The sequence below is a fragment of the Drosophila innubila genome, assembly GCF_004354385.1.
Source record: "Drosophila innubila isolate TH190305 chromosome 3R unlocalized genomic scaffold, UK_Dinn_1.0 2_E_3R, whole genome shotgun sequence".
NCBI classification, from domain to species: Eukaryota; Metazoa; Arthropoda; class Insecta; order Diptera; family Drosophilidae; genus Drosophila; species Drosophila innubila.
Window position 1 is genome coordinate 14895005 of NW_022995380.1, and position 15613 is coordinate 14910617.

Consider the following 15613-nt stretch of genomic DNA (forward strand, 5'->3'; position numbering starts at 1 on the left):
GACTTAACCAGACGTAGCCCAGTGACAGCGTCACAGCATCCAAAAACCAGTTTGTAGACAAGACACAAACCGCAGCTGAGCTCAATATGTGCACTGGCGTTGCCAGATCTTAGACAGAAAAGCATGAATGAACAGTGCTTAACAATAACACACACACATACACACAATCTACTCACCAAAGCTTGACCATGAAAACATCGAAGTGACTGCCTTGAAGTGTGGGTTTGTTTTGGCCATTTAGTGAGATATTTCACATAGCTTACATGCTGACTGACGGACTCACTGAATGACAGACTGACAGACGCTTTTGAAAATCTGTGATAAACGAAGTGTACAACAACAATAACAAAAGCATTCGCGGCGGGCACTTTGGGAGTGTTTCTCAAAAACTTCAGGCCTTTAACAGGCCAACAAACGAATGTTGCTAAAACGGAAGAAGACGAAGAAAATACAAAATAAAAACGAAAACTGTCAGCAACGCGTTAGTGTGAACAAGAAGATTAAGCACAAAATATGTCGCCCCGTCGCACTTCCCCTCTCCCAGTTCTTCCCGGAACTGTCAGACGTCCCCCAAGCGCAGATTTGTGCTGTTGTGCTGTTGTTGTAAAAAAAAACACAAAAATAAACATGTAAGAACGCTTGTGTAGAGTGTGCTCAACTAGTAGATATTCTGCAGCTAGGCAACAAATACCCTAACCTATATTTGCACTTCTAAAAGGAAGACTTAAAAGATTTTTAGATTAAATATTTATTTTCAAAGTTATGTTTAATTTTTTTAATTTAAAAAAATTAAAAACTAATTTTTTCTTTGATTATTATTTTACAAATTAAAAATAAGAGTTTTACTATAAATTTAAAAAACCATGTGTAATTTACTTTTTTTTAATAATTTTATCGAAAAGTCGAGTTTACATAAATTTGAATAAATAAAATAACTATTATTTGCGATCCCTGCAAGCTACCCTTCTTTTGCTTTTACAAAATAGACTGTGAAAACGCCGAGCCCAAAAGTTTGAGCCACTTTTGTAGGCGCGTCTCAGTTCCAGGGCCTTGTATCTGTGTTTGAGTCTCTGTTGACTGACATTTGTATTGTTGTATTTGCTTTCATCGTTGAGAAGAGGCGCCTTTGGCCAGAAGCGTGCGGCCAAAAAGGGAAGGGGGAAGCGGGAAGTGGGCTCCAAGAAGCATCAGCAACGCCATCTCTGACTGCTGTCATTGCCGTTTGACGACCGCCACAGTGCTAAATAATTGTGTGTTTTTTGCTTTATTTGCAATGAATTAAATTTTTTCTTTTACTTTTTCTTTTATTTTTTTGATGTTGCCGCTTTCCAAAGCCACAAACATATACATATCTATATGAAAAAAAATGTATATGTAGATGGATATACTCGTCGAGAGAGAAACAAGTGAAGTATAGACAATGAGCACTTAGTACTGAAGTGCTGTTCTGTGGTCTACCAAATTCGCAAATAAATCACGCCGGCCACGCATAAATAAAGTATTCTGAAAATTACGCGGTTTTCCCAGCTGCCATGAAAAGCGGGGAAATTTATGGTCCCATTCACTGCGTTTGATTTGTTCGATTGAAAAGTCAGTCAGGCGGCGGTTTAATTGAATAACGACAATCGGTTAGCAATGCCAATGAGAGCAAAAAAAAAAAAAAAAAAATATCAAGAGCATCCGCAAAAAGGAACAAATTGTGGCAAATAACTAAGTGGCTGGCGTCAAATGCACTCAGAAATATATTTTAATTGAGCTCACTTAACAAGCAGAAACCGTATATATATACAGAAAAATAATCCGGGATCCTAATATAAAAAAAAAACATTGCGGTGTCAGAAGTATGTTAATCCCTTATTTTCTTCAGCCAAATAAATATTTTGATTTCTGGGTTTATGTTATATTTTTTTTTTAGTCAATTTTGAGTCATTTTCATATTGTCTTAATTTAACAATAATATCCTAAATACATACTTACCTAAAACAATATACTAAAATCAAGAATTTTAAACTTCATTTTTAGAATGACTTTTTTATGAGCTCGATCCACAAATTTAAATTTGGTCTGCCTTTGAAAATTAAATAATAATTTTGTTTGTTGAGTTTTTTCAAGTATGTGGCAATCAGACTGAAGACCTTGTTATTTGCTGTTAAATAGTAATAGCTTCATAATAAACAGCAATCTTAATCCAAAAAGTTGTCAAAACTCAAAGATCTTAATCGTTATCATAAAGTTTATTTAAATTAAAAGTTTATCAATGAGCTATGTAATATGATTATGATTTCGCTATAGAAATGTAATACTTATCATAGTTGATTGCCGTATTGTAATTAATTCAAAGAAAACAAGTTTCTTAACTGACTGATATTTAAGTTTAATATGCAAATAAACTGACCATAATGACAGCCCACAAGAACAAATAGTAATTACAAATTACAGTTATCAAACTATAGATTTATACATTTATATTGGTTTCTGTCCTCATTTGTAAGTGGAATTATATTTGAACTCTTTGCATCAGAACAAAATGGCCACAATCCCAAAATTTTCAGAGTAACTCAACTAAAATGGACCACAAAATATTACCACATAAATGTATCAATGCTAGTAACTCATTTAATGAACTTTGCAGGACTCCTTCAGAACAGATACCCTAACAGTAAACGAAAATATTATGTTAAGTTTAAGCTGAAACATAATGTGCGAATCCTGCAATAATATTAATATGATTTATTTACATTAATATATTTACATTTATTTAAGCAAGGGCATTTAATCTTCAGCAATTCTGCAGTGGCTGCTGCTTGTTGGCATTCCAATTCCTGCGATCTTTTCACTTTTCACTTGTTGCTTGTTGCCTTGTACTGACTGTTGACCACAAATTGAGGGCTGGCCCCATTGATTGCCATGTAATTTTTGTGGTAATGACCTTTTCGACATGATTTATACACGAATTTCCATTAAAATTGAAATTGAAGTTGAGCAGACTTAACAGAAAATACTTGATACTTGATAAAATTGTCAACAGAATGTCAAAGAAATGAGTTTAGTTATTGATTTCAGTAGACTTACCATAAGTTATAGTAGGAACTTATTGTATTTACTAGCATCATGTCCAATTAATTGTGGCCAACAGAAACAGGACTAAAACTATGCTCTACATTCCATTGCACTTGTTTTCGAATGTTGTTGACTTTAAAAACTCGTTTGCCAAGTAATGTAGTAACCTGACCATGGCCAACAACCACAACAACAACAATGACCGCACAATACTGCCATTATTTTGACATACGAGAGCGTTGAGAGGCGTCCCGAACAAAGGAAACACCGCGTGCTGAAACATTTTACACGCAGTCGAAAAGGACGAGGCCGTCTGGGACCAGGCTCACGATGTTCGGGGCGGGACCAGGTCCAGGTCCAAGGCATTACAATGCTGAAAACACAAACACACACACAAACAGAGAGAGAGAGAGGGCCACATGGGCAGCAACATGAAGAAACATAATGGCTGCTTACAATTTGTGAACGAGCATAATGCGAACATTACATCCGCGCCATTGTTCTTGGCCCCGCTCCTCCCTTGTATCCTCCCTTGTAGCCCTGTCACAGTGGGTAGCGAGTGGAGAGTTGGGGAACTGTTGTGGTGTTGGATGCCAGACCCTACACAGGGTGGCTAAATTAAATTAAAGCTGTTTAGGTGTAATTGGTCGTTGAGAGGGGTCACAACCAAATGGGGTATTTCTGCCAGCTGGCCAAGGGTTTCGAGTGGGTTTTCGGCCAAATGGCAGTGACCCTTTTTCTCCGGCTTGGTCCTTATATATTGCAGCAACCATGAAAATGGCCAATTAATGGTGCATGAGTCAGGGTAAATTGAGCGTAGAGACGTACATACACACAGACACACATACACACTTATATATATATATATATATATATATACCATAAACAGCCCATTCAAGAGATTATAGAGTGTTCACGCTGAAGTTGGGAGTCATAGTTTGCGTTGTACCTCCAATTTACCTCCTGTTGACCTGAGATTATCAATACAGTCACACACAAACACACTCGTAAATTAAGATGGCCTTTTAATTGACATGAAATGATTATTAAATTATTAAAGTTTTAGCAAATGTTGAGGCCGCCTAATGCATTTGTAATTAAACCGCAAGTCGAGCAATCAGATATTGCTGGCATTAATTGTTATATTTGTGATAGTAAACAATTTTTTTCATACATTATTTACAGATACATGTGTATATTTCAAGATTTTCGTGCCCTCTATATAGTCATCTGGCTTTTAGTCGTCTGAAATGGGCACGAAACTGAACTTTTCCAGAACAAATTATAGGTTATTAACTACACACATGCCGGAGCAATGGGCTACAGCAGCAATCAGTTGATTGTTAGCCATTAATAAAAGGCATTACAGTGGTAGAAAACAGGTTCGATACAAACGATTTTATATGATAGGTGAGACAGCAAAACATTTACAAATGCCCCAGAGAGAGGAATTGCGAAATAAGAAGCTAGTGGTATTTCAATACATGAACGCTACCCAGAGTGAAAATAAATATTATTTTTAATGTTCCATTATAAGACGCTAAGTTTTAAAATGCAAATGAATACAAACTGATTTTACAAAAAAATCATACACAGGTTAATTTGATATACTCTGCATAAGTATCGATTTATTTTTGATTTACCGTACTTTCAGCCCATTGTGTTAAAATCCTCACTGGTACTAAACCAATCGCCAAGCACTCATTAGGCAGTGTCGATGTGTGCACACTCGTGTGTGTGTGTGTGTGTGTGGAGTGTTTGTTAGTATACTTATTAGTTGCAGTCACTTGAATCTGTAGTATCAGCAATTAGATATACATATAGTCTACTTGCAGGCCACTCATTTGTGTTCACTGATTGAGCAAGCAAATAGTGAGAGACACATTAATGCGTTTCAAGTGGGATATATGTTATTCCACATATAAATTTGTATGTATATACATACATATGTATACTTGAATATCGTAATTCATAGCACAATTGCGCTTAACCGCAAGCCGTGTATTTTGTAAGTGTATGTATTTATTTGAGGTCAACATCAAAAGCATTTGAAACTAATTACAGCTACAATATATAATTATTCCATATACTTATAATATAGGCTACATTATTGTTGAGGCTATGTCCGCGAAGTGTCGACTCGTAGCAGTCACTATCAACTAAATTTTAGCTAAATCAATAACATCAAATTGTAGATGTTGTTGTTGCTTGAACACCTTTGGAATTTGTCTCATTTGCATAAGTAAACATACAAAAATTATACTTACTGCCATTGAACCTGTATCTGTTTGTATCTGTTTCTATATGGTAATCAAATTAAAAAGCTTTGTAGTGTCGACATGAGTCAGCAATTTGCTTTGATTGCTCGACTCACTTTCCATCTTTCTTATACTCTTCCTTTTTCTTTCGCTCCCTCTCCCCTATTTACCACTAAATAATTGAGTGAGTTTTAATAGCGACTCATACGTCGCTCTGTTGGCTTATCAATCGATGCTTGACTGACTGCCCTACTGAATGACTGACTAAATCATTATCCATTTGCCTTATATACCAAGTTGACTTTTGTATACGTCGAAATGCGTGTGTAGCTGCGATTTATTCAATCCAAATTGACAGACTGACAAACACTTTAACTGTCTAACTGACAAATACAACAAGAATAAGCTTGAAGCTCAAGTAATTGTGGTCTATTTGTAAGCTGTTGGCACTCATAACTCTATAGGCTGTCGTGGAGTCAATCTATCAACAACTAATGCTATTTGTCACGTTATGATAGAAATTATATCGATTTTAGGGCTATTTAAATCCATGAAATTAAGAATTTTCCTCAAGAGTTCCTTTTCTTAACTTCAGTATGCAAATTACTGTCGGGTTTACTTTTTGGTTAATATTCAAAAGGCAAACAACAACTTTGGCACAAACCAGAATCTGCAATCCTTTTAAAAAGCGGAAATTAAAATCCTTATGGCAAATGATTAACCAATGAGACGAAAGCGCCCAAATGGCGTGAAAGGCTAAAACGAAGGAAAGGAACAAAGTTAAGAATTGGCAAGAGTATAGACGCGAGGGGAGAAGAAAGAAAGTAAAGTAAGTACTCTACGCCCAAGGCAGGCAGACACATCAACGGCCAACTGTTGTGGCATATAATTACCAAAGTGGCCCTTGGCTAAGCTACTCCGACGCCGACGCCGACGCCGACAGTCGTCAATTGGCAGTCCGCAGTCGGTAGCTCGGAAACGGAAGTTTAACAGCCGTTGCAATGGGCAGCTTATTAGCCAAATTAGGCGGCGTCGCGTCCAGAGTTTGTTTGCGCATTTGGACAAGGCCAATTGAAGCGTCAAGTGAGTGACGAACGGTACTGGGCCGCAGCGAGTCTCTAATGAAAATCGATTAAAAATGGCACAGACCATCCCATCCTCCCTGCTCACATAATGGCAAATTAATTGTAAAGTGTGCGGCCATTTTGCTTTGTTTGTTGCCTTCGCAGCGGTCAGCGGACAGAAGGGTTGTATAGGAGCGGGGTGGGGCAGGTTGGTTGGGGTGCACTTGTGCTTCATTTGAAGGATTGAAGGCTGCATAAAACAATAATTAATTGATTGAATGTAGTTGGAAATGGCGACTGCCGGAAGCAAGCAGCAAGTGGAAACCAAAGCAAGACCAACCACACGCCCCTTCGGCTAAGTGGCATAGAAAATTAGTTTGCCAAAGAAATGAATTTTCTATCGCAATCGTTTTACCCTTATCCAGAGGGCATGCTGGTTTTTTAATAGCATTTGTAGTCCGCATATTCAAAGGGTAAATTAAGTTCAAAGCTTGTATAGATTTAGAGCGCAAGGAATTACCAATGATTTAGCAAGACAACAGCCGTTGATATTTCTCAGTCAAGTAATTTGCTAATATTTTGTTTGACATTAGAAAATAATTAAAAGCAAAACTCAAATTAATTAAAAAATCAGAAATTAAATCAACTAACAGATTACTAAAAAATAATAAATAAGATACCTTCTCAAAATTGAACTGTTTCTAAAGCGTACCCCTCGACTAGACTTGGTGATATTTATTTCCATTGACTGCGACACTTTGGGAATATTGTTGAGGAAACTTAACTCCTGGTCGGGGTAAAGTCATCGCCGCTCGGCAATTACAAAGCGGAATGTGAATTGAAATTCAAGCAGCAATTACCGAGATCGAAATTGGAGAAACAAAATGGTAGGAAAATGTCCGGTACAAGCTCAACTGTTCTGCCAAGGACGTTACGTGCCAGGGACATTGACAGGCGGCTTTTGAGTGTTGGCCGCAATTAGGCGTCTAGGAATTCAATTTATTTTAGAACATTTGCGCTGCCAGTCAGTCGATTCAGCTATGTATTTCTATTCGTTGTGGTTGTTCTCTTTTAATGTTTAAATTATTGCATAATACGGTGTTAGCTCTTCTCTGCCTCAATCTCAGTCGGCAAGGATGGTATACTTCCGGGTTCTGTAATTTCTCTGATTTTGCGCTTAATTTGCTTAAGCTGCACTTCATATCTGCCCCTTCTCCACTTTGGCCATGTTTTGTGCCCGCATCTGTCAATGTTTATCCACGCTGGCAGTTTTTTCACTTTGCGGTCGCGCACTTAAATTCTTGTTAATTTGCAACGCAGCACATCAAACTGACAGCGTGGCATATGTCAATGTGGCATGACTGTGCTGTGTTGATGTCTGCTCTGAATTGGACGAGCAGTCCGTGTACGTTCATCATTCAAAGTGCGGCAGGCACTGCTGAAATTAACAATTACACACCGCAGTAACTGCAACAACAACAACAACAACAGCAACAACCACCACTGGGTTGGAGGTCTGAGGGTTGCACCTTGCGGGCAAAGAGGCGGATGGATTGGGCTTATAAAAATAACTATGGTGCAGGGCATTACAGCGGAAACGGAAGTGCACATTAACTGTGCATGCTTGCATGTCAGCCAGTGCCACCGTATGTGTGTGTCTGTATGTGTGTGTGTCCGCTATTAGTGCCACACATGTGTGCATATATGTTTAAGTATTTTCCTACAGCTGTGTGAGTAATTAAAACGGAGTGTGCGCGTTTAATAAGTTAAGCGCTGATGCACTCATACACACACATTTATGGCAACCCGCATCACACACAAATACACGTACAAGACTTAAAGTAAGGCAGACACACACACTCACACACACACAGCTTCCGTGGCTTCTGCGACATTGTTTTAACTGGTTTTCCTGCCTCAAGTTTTATTATTCATTCGTCGTCCATGCAATATTAAATGCTCTGCAATATCAGCAATACATAAATATTATAACAATATAAATATATACTTATTAAATCCGTCGCAAAATATTAATTATTTATTTTAAAGAAATTTAAAGCAAGATTTATGGCACATATTTGGATATTTTGAAAATTTTTGTTGACATTTTGTTCTCATATGAACAAAAATCTATGGCCCAATAAACAAAATTTACTTTAATACAATTTTAAAATTGTATTTATATTTGAAATTTACATCGCTTCTAATTTTCTATTATTATAAAATTTTTGGAGTATTTTAAACTTTTTTTTCAATTTGATTATATGAAAAGGAGCCGAACCTGAAAGTCATGTTGGCCACATTCTTTTTAAATATTCTTTAATTAACTTGGTGACATTACAAAAGATTCTTATTCCGAGCAGCACTTACACCTAAATGCCTGAAAAGCCCACATAATGCAGAATGCGGCCAATTGCCCCATTTATTTGTGCGCAGCATAATGTGGTAACAATAAGCACAATCACACACACGCTCACACCCTTTTACACACATATGCATTAGCACTTGTACGTGTAGCTCCCCTGACTACCCTCAAGTGCCTAGCGGCAGTTTGGTTGACCTTTGTTGCACGCTGCGTATGCGCAACATCCGCTGAAAAACTGTTACCCCTTTCAAGCAGGTGAAATTATGAAACGAGGTCTCGGGGTGTGTCATAAAATCGAATTAAATTAGCCATTAAAATATAGTTAGTAGAATATTTATTTATTGCTGCATCGCCGCAAGGCAATTGGCCTTGGTGCATTCATTTGGTGCAATTTCTAATTAACATTTAATTATGGCCTTTAAATAAATTTAAATTAAATTCGCGTTTGTTTAGCATTTGTATTAGAGACAATATTTCCCCCTTTTCAAAACAAATTTTTTCCTTTGTTTCCTCTTTAACTTGTCGAAAATAAAATGTCATTCGTTGCGATAAATAGTTGATTGCATTGAAAATGTGCAGTTGGTGCACCCTCCCAAATTTGCACACTCATGTACTCTCACATGCTAACATATGTGATTTTGGATTTTTAATCAGGTAGCGGTATCGCGTGCAGCGGCCAACAGTTTAGCAACAGCATCATCACGAGCAACAACAACAACAAAAATTTAGACATCAAAATACTGTAATTGACGTATAGTTGCAGCCACTGTACTATCTGCATCTAACATATACTCATATCTGCATCTGTATCTGTATCTATATATAGGCAAGTGCATTGCAATTTGCATCTGAGCTGATTGTCGTGATTTTATTTGCCCTGTAAACAAGCCGAAACAATGACCCTTTACACTGTGATTTTATTTTGTTTTGTTTAAATAGCGTTTTGTTCTATATATTTACATTCAACGCAAAACATTTAAGCTGCCTGTCAAACAACAGATTCAATCGCGAATCGCATGAAAGCAATCTCAAAAACTTGTAATTAAGTGGGTTGTGCCTATGAATAAGCATTGGCAAATATGTATTCTGATACTGCCCGAATGCCAATAAAGCTGAAATAATTGGATAGCAGTAGTTATTACCCTTTCAAACTATCAAAAAAGGTATAATAAACACAAATAAATGTATATCTATGGTGGAAGGACATTCACTACTGATTGCAGTTTACACTCAATAGATAGAATAATCACGGTATTTAAACAAACCCGAATGTTTTAACAAAAGGTGCAGGGTGTATCCTATTCGAATTCTTGTATAAATTTTTAGTAGCACGTGTACAAATTATGCAAATAGTTCGTAATATTTAATTTAATAGAGTGTATTGTAAAATATATCGTAAAGTACATAAAAACATTTCCAATATTTTGATCACTGTTTCTTTCTTTGCTTATACTTAAATTAAAAAACAAAAAGATTGTTCTTTATTTTCATATATATAACATTATGAACTACTCACTTAAGTGTATTTGAACTCAAGCACTCTGATTCTGATATTAATAAACAAACAGACGGGAAGTTAATGCGGTAAATTGCACTAAGCGAGCAATTTTGTTCTTAAATCAAAAATGATTTGCTTGCACATTTTTACTGCTGACTTTCGGCATGTACAGGATGTACACACTATAACAAAAAATATATACATGTATGTGTATTTATTTATTGTCCGCGTGCCTGAACTTTTAAGAGAATGTATGCTTGTATTTGTGTGCGTGTGTGTATTATGCGCAAAATTAATGCTGTCCTTGAATTTCTCATAAACTGCCAATTCAACGAAAAGTTTTTAACAACAACAACAACAGTAATAGCAAACACAAAAACACACACAAGTCAACAAACATATACCGACACAAAGTTTGACTAAAGTTCATTTGGCCAACTGAATGCGGCAACTTCTTTTAAAAAGCATCTTAATCAGCAGTAAATTCTCAACTAATCAGTGTCTCCATTGTATGGAGCCACCATTGTGTCCCTCCACCACCCCCTCGTACATTCCATTAAAGTGCCAACTCACATATTTGTAACACGCGCATTAACGTGTTCAGTGTCCGGTCAGCATTGAGCCATGGCCAACTTATTGCAGCATAATTACACGTTGCGAATGTTGCAGCGCATATTAAATTCGAACAACGAGGCGTATGAGCGATGCTTTCACTAGAGATGCGGACATTTCTGTTCCAGCAGGAGTATACACTTAGATACATATGTATAATAAATACAAATGTGGTATAGCTGCATTTTATTAACTTCAACTTATGAGTTTGCCTTGATTATTCTTATTTGCATTGCGAATTCTTTTAATTTTCTGAATAAGCTCAACTTGCTTACGCTTAAATATTATTTTTCATGATTCTCACTTAGTCATCTCTAAGTGTAGCTTTGATTTTTCTTCTCGAGTGTTTTCGCTCTCCGTCTGCATTGGCGCTTTGAACTTTGTTTTAATTATGCTGGAAGATACCAGACAGACGCTGGGTGCATTGGACATGGACATTGTTTGCGCTTGTCTTGCTTGGGCTTCGCCGGGCCCTTAGCTTAATAAATTGCAATTGTTTGCAATGTTTGCAAGCTAACTTTGCACACACGCCCCCAATTTAGCCCCGCTTCGTTTCGTTTCGTTAGTTCTATTGCTGTGGCTTGAATTTTGTAATTGGTTTTGGCTTTGCGCACTGCATTTGACAAAAAAAAAGTCAAAGAAAGTTTAGCATAATACGCAGGGAGACGAAGCAAACAAAGTTTTCCAAACATTCAGTCGCAGAATAGATTTTTGTATGTGCGGTTAACGAAGCAAATAGAAAAATTCAACACTGTAATTTTGATTATTTTTTTTATCTAGCAACTGAACTTAAATATTGATCCAAAAGTTTAATAAACGTAGTAATTGCCGTCGACGCGCTAGATAGTCAGAAGGCAATGTTAAAGTTATCCAAACTCAATTCCAATTTTTAATTTCAATGGCGATATGCTGGGAAAGTGACACTACGCAAACTTAATTAAAAGCCATACAGTCTGCCACAAAAGCAAGACCAACATTTAAATATTACAGTGCACTGTCATGCACAATTGGATTCTGAGGGAAACAAAAGTCTGAACAAGCTCCAACAAAATTGTTTAAATTATAGCAAATAACGATACATGCACTTTGCATGCCACTGATACTGATACACACTCATACAACGGACAGACAGACGGAAAAACAAACAGACAGGCAAGCAGATATGGAAACAAATATTCACAATGTCAGTGGGAGCAACATCTCTGTTATGGACGAGCATTTAACTGGTTATGCCCTTTTAAAGAATATTAAATTGTATAATGAAATGATGGGAGAGTCTGTTTTGGCTAGACCATAATTTTGTCCACTTCTATTGCTCAATTGTAAATACAATAAACAAAGGGTATGTTTTTGACTAGACCATCTTTTCGTCTGCTCGATTATGAATACGATTATTGTAGGGTATGATATCATCAATACAACACTGGCGGTTTCTTTCGATATAAGCTGACCCAACCAAACAAACAAATGATAAGTGAACATTTTTTGCCTCTCGTAAAATAGTTTAAATAATTTATAAGCAAGAGCTGCAAAATGAAATCAGACATCTGCTGCTTCTGCTTGCAATGCCAACTTCTGCCAGCCTGGCAGGACTGCCGGCAAAGGAATAACAAAAAAACCCTTTTAGAAAACCAAAATCCTAGTCATTGTTATGGCTCAAGTTGGGTCAAAAGTATTGTGTATATTATGGTCAGCACGTACTATAGCTGTAAGTTGAAGTCTAACTGTAACTGTAACTTTTACTGTACTGCCAGTCATACTTCATAACTTTTCTCTGTCTGTCTCTCTCTCTCTCTCCATTTCTCTTTTGTGGGGCAAAATTTAATTATTAGCATACGTTATGGCATAGCCAGAACAGTGGGAGGAACAACAAGAGCAGCAGCAATAGCAGCAGCAGCAGCGACGCCGGCTGAGTTTTATGAGTTTCATTGTTTTGTGCTTACATTGCGTATGCGTAATGCGTGCGCTGTTGTGTGTCTAATTGAAAAAATATCAAGCATACACCATGTTGTGCATTTGCTTTGACGGACCTGGGTTAGTTAGACAAGCAGGAGCGTATATAAAAAACAGATGTTGTCTACTTGCAAAAACCTTCAATTGTTGAATGCAGATCGAGTTGAAGAGAAATATTGTCAATACTGTGGATTTTTGTGTAATTCCCTATAATAAATCAACAATATTTTGCCCTTTTAAATATTGACTTATATAACATTGAATATAAATCATATAAGCTTCCAGCATTTGGTAAACTTTAATGCCAGCCATTAATTTGAATTTTGCATTCTTGAGCCAACTACTTCTTGGGGATGTTGAGTGAATAGCGAGCTGCGAGCTCGGAGCTCTCGTCTCCAACAAAAGTTTATCGTTTAATTAGACAGCTAACTACTTGGGAGTCAGTAAGTCACTCCGTAAGTCATTCAGACTTCGAGCTGGTCGTTATTACCAGGAATGCTCTTAATTTTCCATGGAAAACTACAAAGTAAGCTTGTTAATTAAATACGCATTACCGCGCCTCTAATTGCCTGCGATGTGCTGCTTAGCAATAACAACATAAACAACAACATCAGCAACATCAACTACAGCAGTTTGTTGAATTCAGTTGCAAAGTTTTTTGCTGGGCGCATGTTGCAGTCAATGAAAAATGGCAGGAAAATAAGCAAAATTAAATTTAATTATTTTCTGACACTTTAACCTCTGACAAGCTGACAAGCAGACTGGCAGACAGGCAGATAGATAAGTTAAAGAGGACAAAAAGAATAATTGAAAATACAATGGATGTATGTATACTTAATGACAAATGTCGCTCGATAAATCACATTTAATTAGTGGACATTTCAACTACAACTTTGACTGCAACTGCAACGGCAACGGCAACGGCAACTTTAGATGGCATTCTGGCAACTGATGGTGGCATGCCACAAACTAATTCAGCTGTACAACATCATCAATCACTGCGGTAGAAATAAGTTGGCCAAGTGCTCAGAGAATGCATCAAGCTTAGCACAAAAAGGTTAATGGGTGCAAAAATCAACTTAGCCGTTGTTCCTGCCCATTTCGCCGTTTTGCGTTGCATTGTTTGTTGTTCGCCAGCTGCAAAAGGGTTACAGTACCTGGCTAAAATATGCGCACACCGCAACAAAGTGTGGGTAATTTGTGACTTCACAATGCTTTTTGCTGCATTGTCGTTTGCCCATTTAACGCTTTACGCGATAATTTCTCTACCTTATGACCAAGGGGATTTATGATAAAATGGTGTGACAATATGCAGTTGCATGTCTCGAGTTGGAGGAAACAACAAAATTTTAGCACTAAAACACGGAAATATAGATAAGTTTTCAATCTGATCAAAGGAGGACATTTGTTAAAAACTCAACAAGGGGATAAAAGTAAATGACCGTGTAAAAGTTAAGAAAATATATATTTTATTTGTTGACGTTCGTAAAAACTAAAGAATTTAACATTTACTGGACTAGTAAGCACTTTAAGCCAATACGTTTTTCAAATTTATTTACATTCTTCACAGCTCTTAAACTTTCACAATTTTATCATATCTGCGCTTATTGTTTTACCTGATGCTGTTGCTCGTGTAGCTCGTGTTGTTATTGTTTTCAGCTGTTTCAAGCTGGCCAGCGAAGAGTTGCGCTCTTATTTATCCCTTTGGCGCTCAGTTTAGCTTATTCAAGTGTGGCTTTTTCATGTGCACACTGCGAAGTCACTTTGACCTGCATGTTATTCATGGCTAAGCACACACACACACGCACACACTGCTACTACACTAAACCCAATCCCAAATGCCGAGCAAACAATTTTCTAAACTTGTGCGCAGCGTACACAGTGAAATGAAGGCGTTGGCCTGTTTGAGAGAGCCAGGAAGGGAATCGGGAAAGGGAGTGGCTGTAAGTGAGGGTTTGTGGATTGCTGCGCGCTAAGCTGTGCTAAACATTCCCTAAATATATTTTGCAACAGCTCCTCCATACACATGCACTTACACACACATGCGAGATAAGCGGTGAGCATAGCAGCCAGGACAACGACAAGGACACACAGCGTTGCCAAAGTGTGCGCGCTGCAATGAAACTTTTTGCACCTGAATATTTTTCAAAAACTATTCACAGTTGATTTTTCACCTGATGCTTTTCATGGAGCTCCCCCATAACGCTTTCCCAGTGTGTGTGTGTGTGTGTGTGTGTGTGTGTTTATATGTGCCTATAACGCTTACCCGTGTGTGTGTAAATGCTTAAAATATTTGTCTGCCTGGCTGCCTGCGAAGCCGTGGCATGCCAGGCAGTCTGTCCGATTGTCTAACTTGCCGCAGAACGCGTTCCTTTATACGACTCAAGTTGCATGCAGTAGCGCTGTGGCATGAAGTGGTCCACTGACCAATGCAGGATAGATACCATTTTCAAGGGCCAAATGAGCTTTAAGAGCAACTCAATGAGATGCCTTTTGCTTATCAGTAATTACCTATGTATATATATGTATTTATGATCATAATTACAATTGTATTGTCATACATAATTATTTGAATATGCTACCAGATAAAAAGATATTTTGATATGTTACAGATAAGATGTTAAATCTAGAGATATACAGCATAAAAATACAGTTCAGTTAGCTCATAGCATTACTCTATCGACCACCAAAAGACTTTACTGTACTCTCAAACCTAAAATTCAACATTTTGGGCCAACTAACAGGCTGAACCGCTCCTGTGTGGCATTGTACGTGTATGTATGTAACGTGCACATGTGCAGCC

The 15613-nt window shown here is 37.4% G+C and overlaps 1 protein-coding gene across 1 annotated transcript in view; it reads left to right on the forward strand.

Moving 5' to 3' along the window:
• The window catches only part of LOC117789727 (ABC transporter G family member 20), a 45190-nt gene that overhangs the window by 16667 nt on the left and 12910 nt on the right, over positions 1-15613 (forward strand). The gene's annotated exons all lie outside the window — the stretch shown is intronic.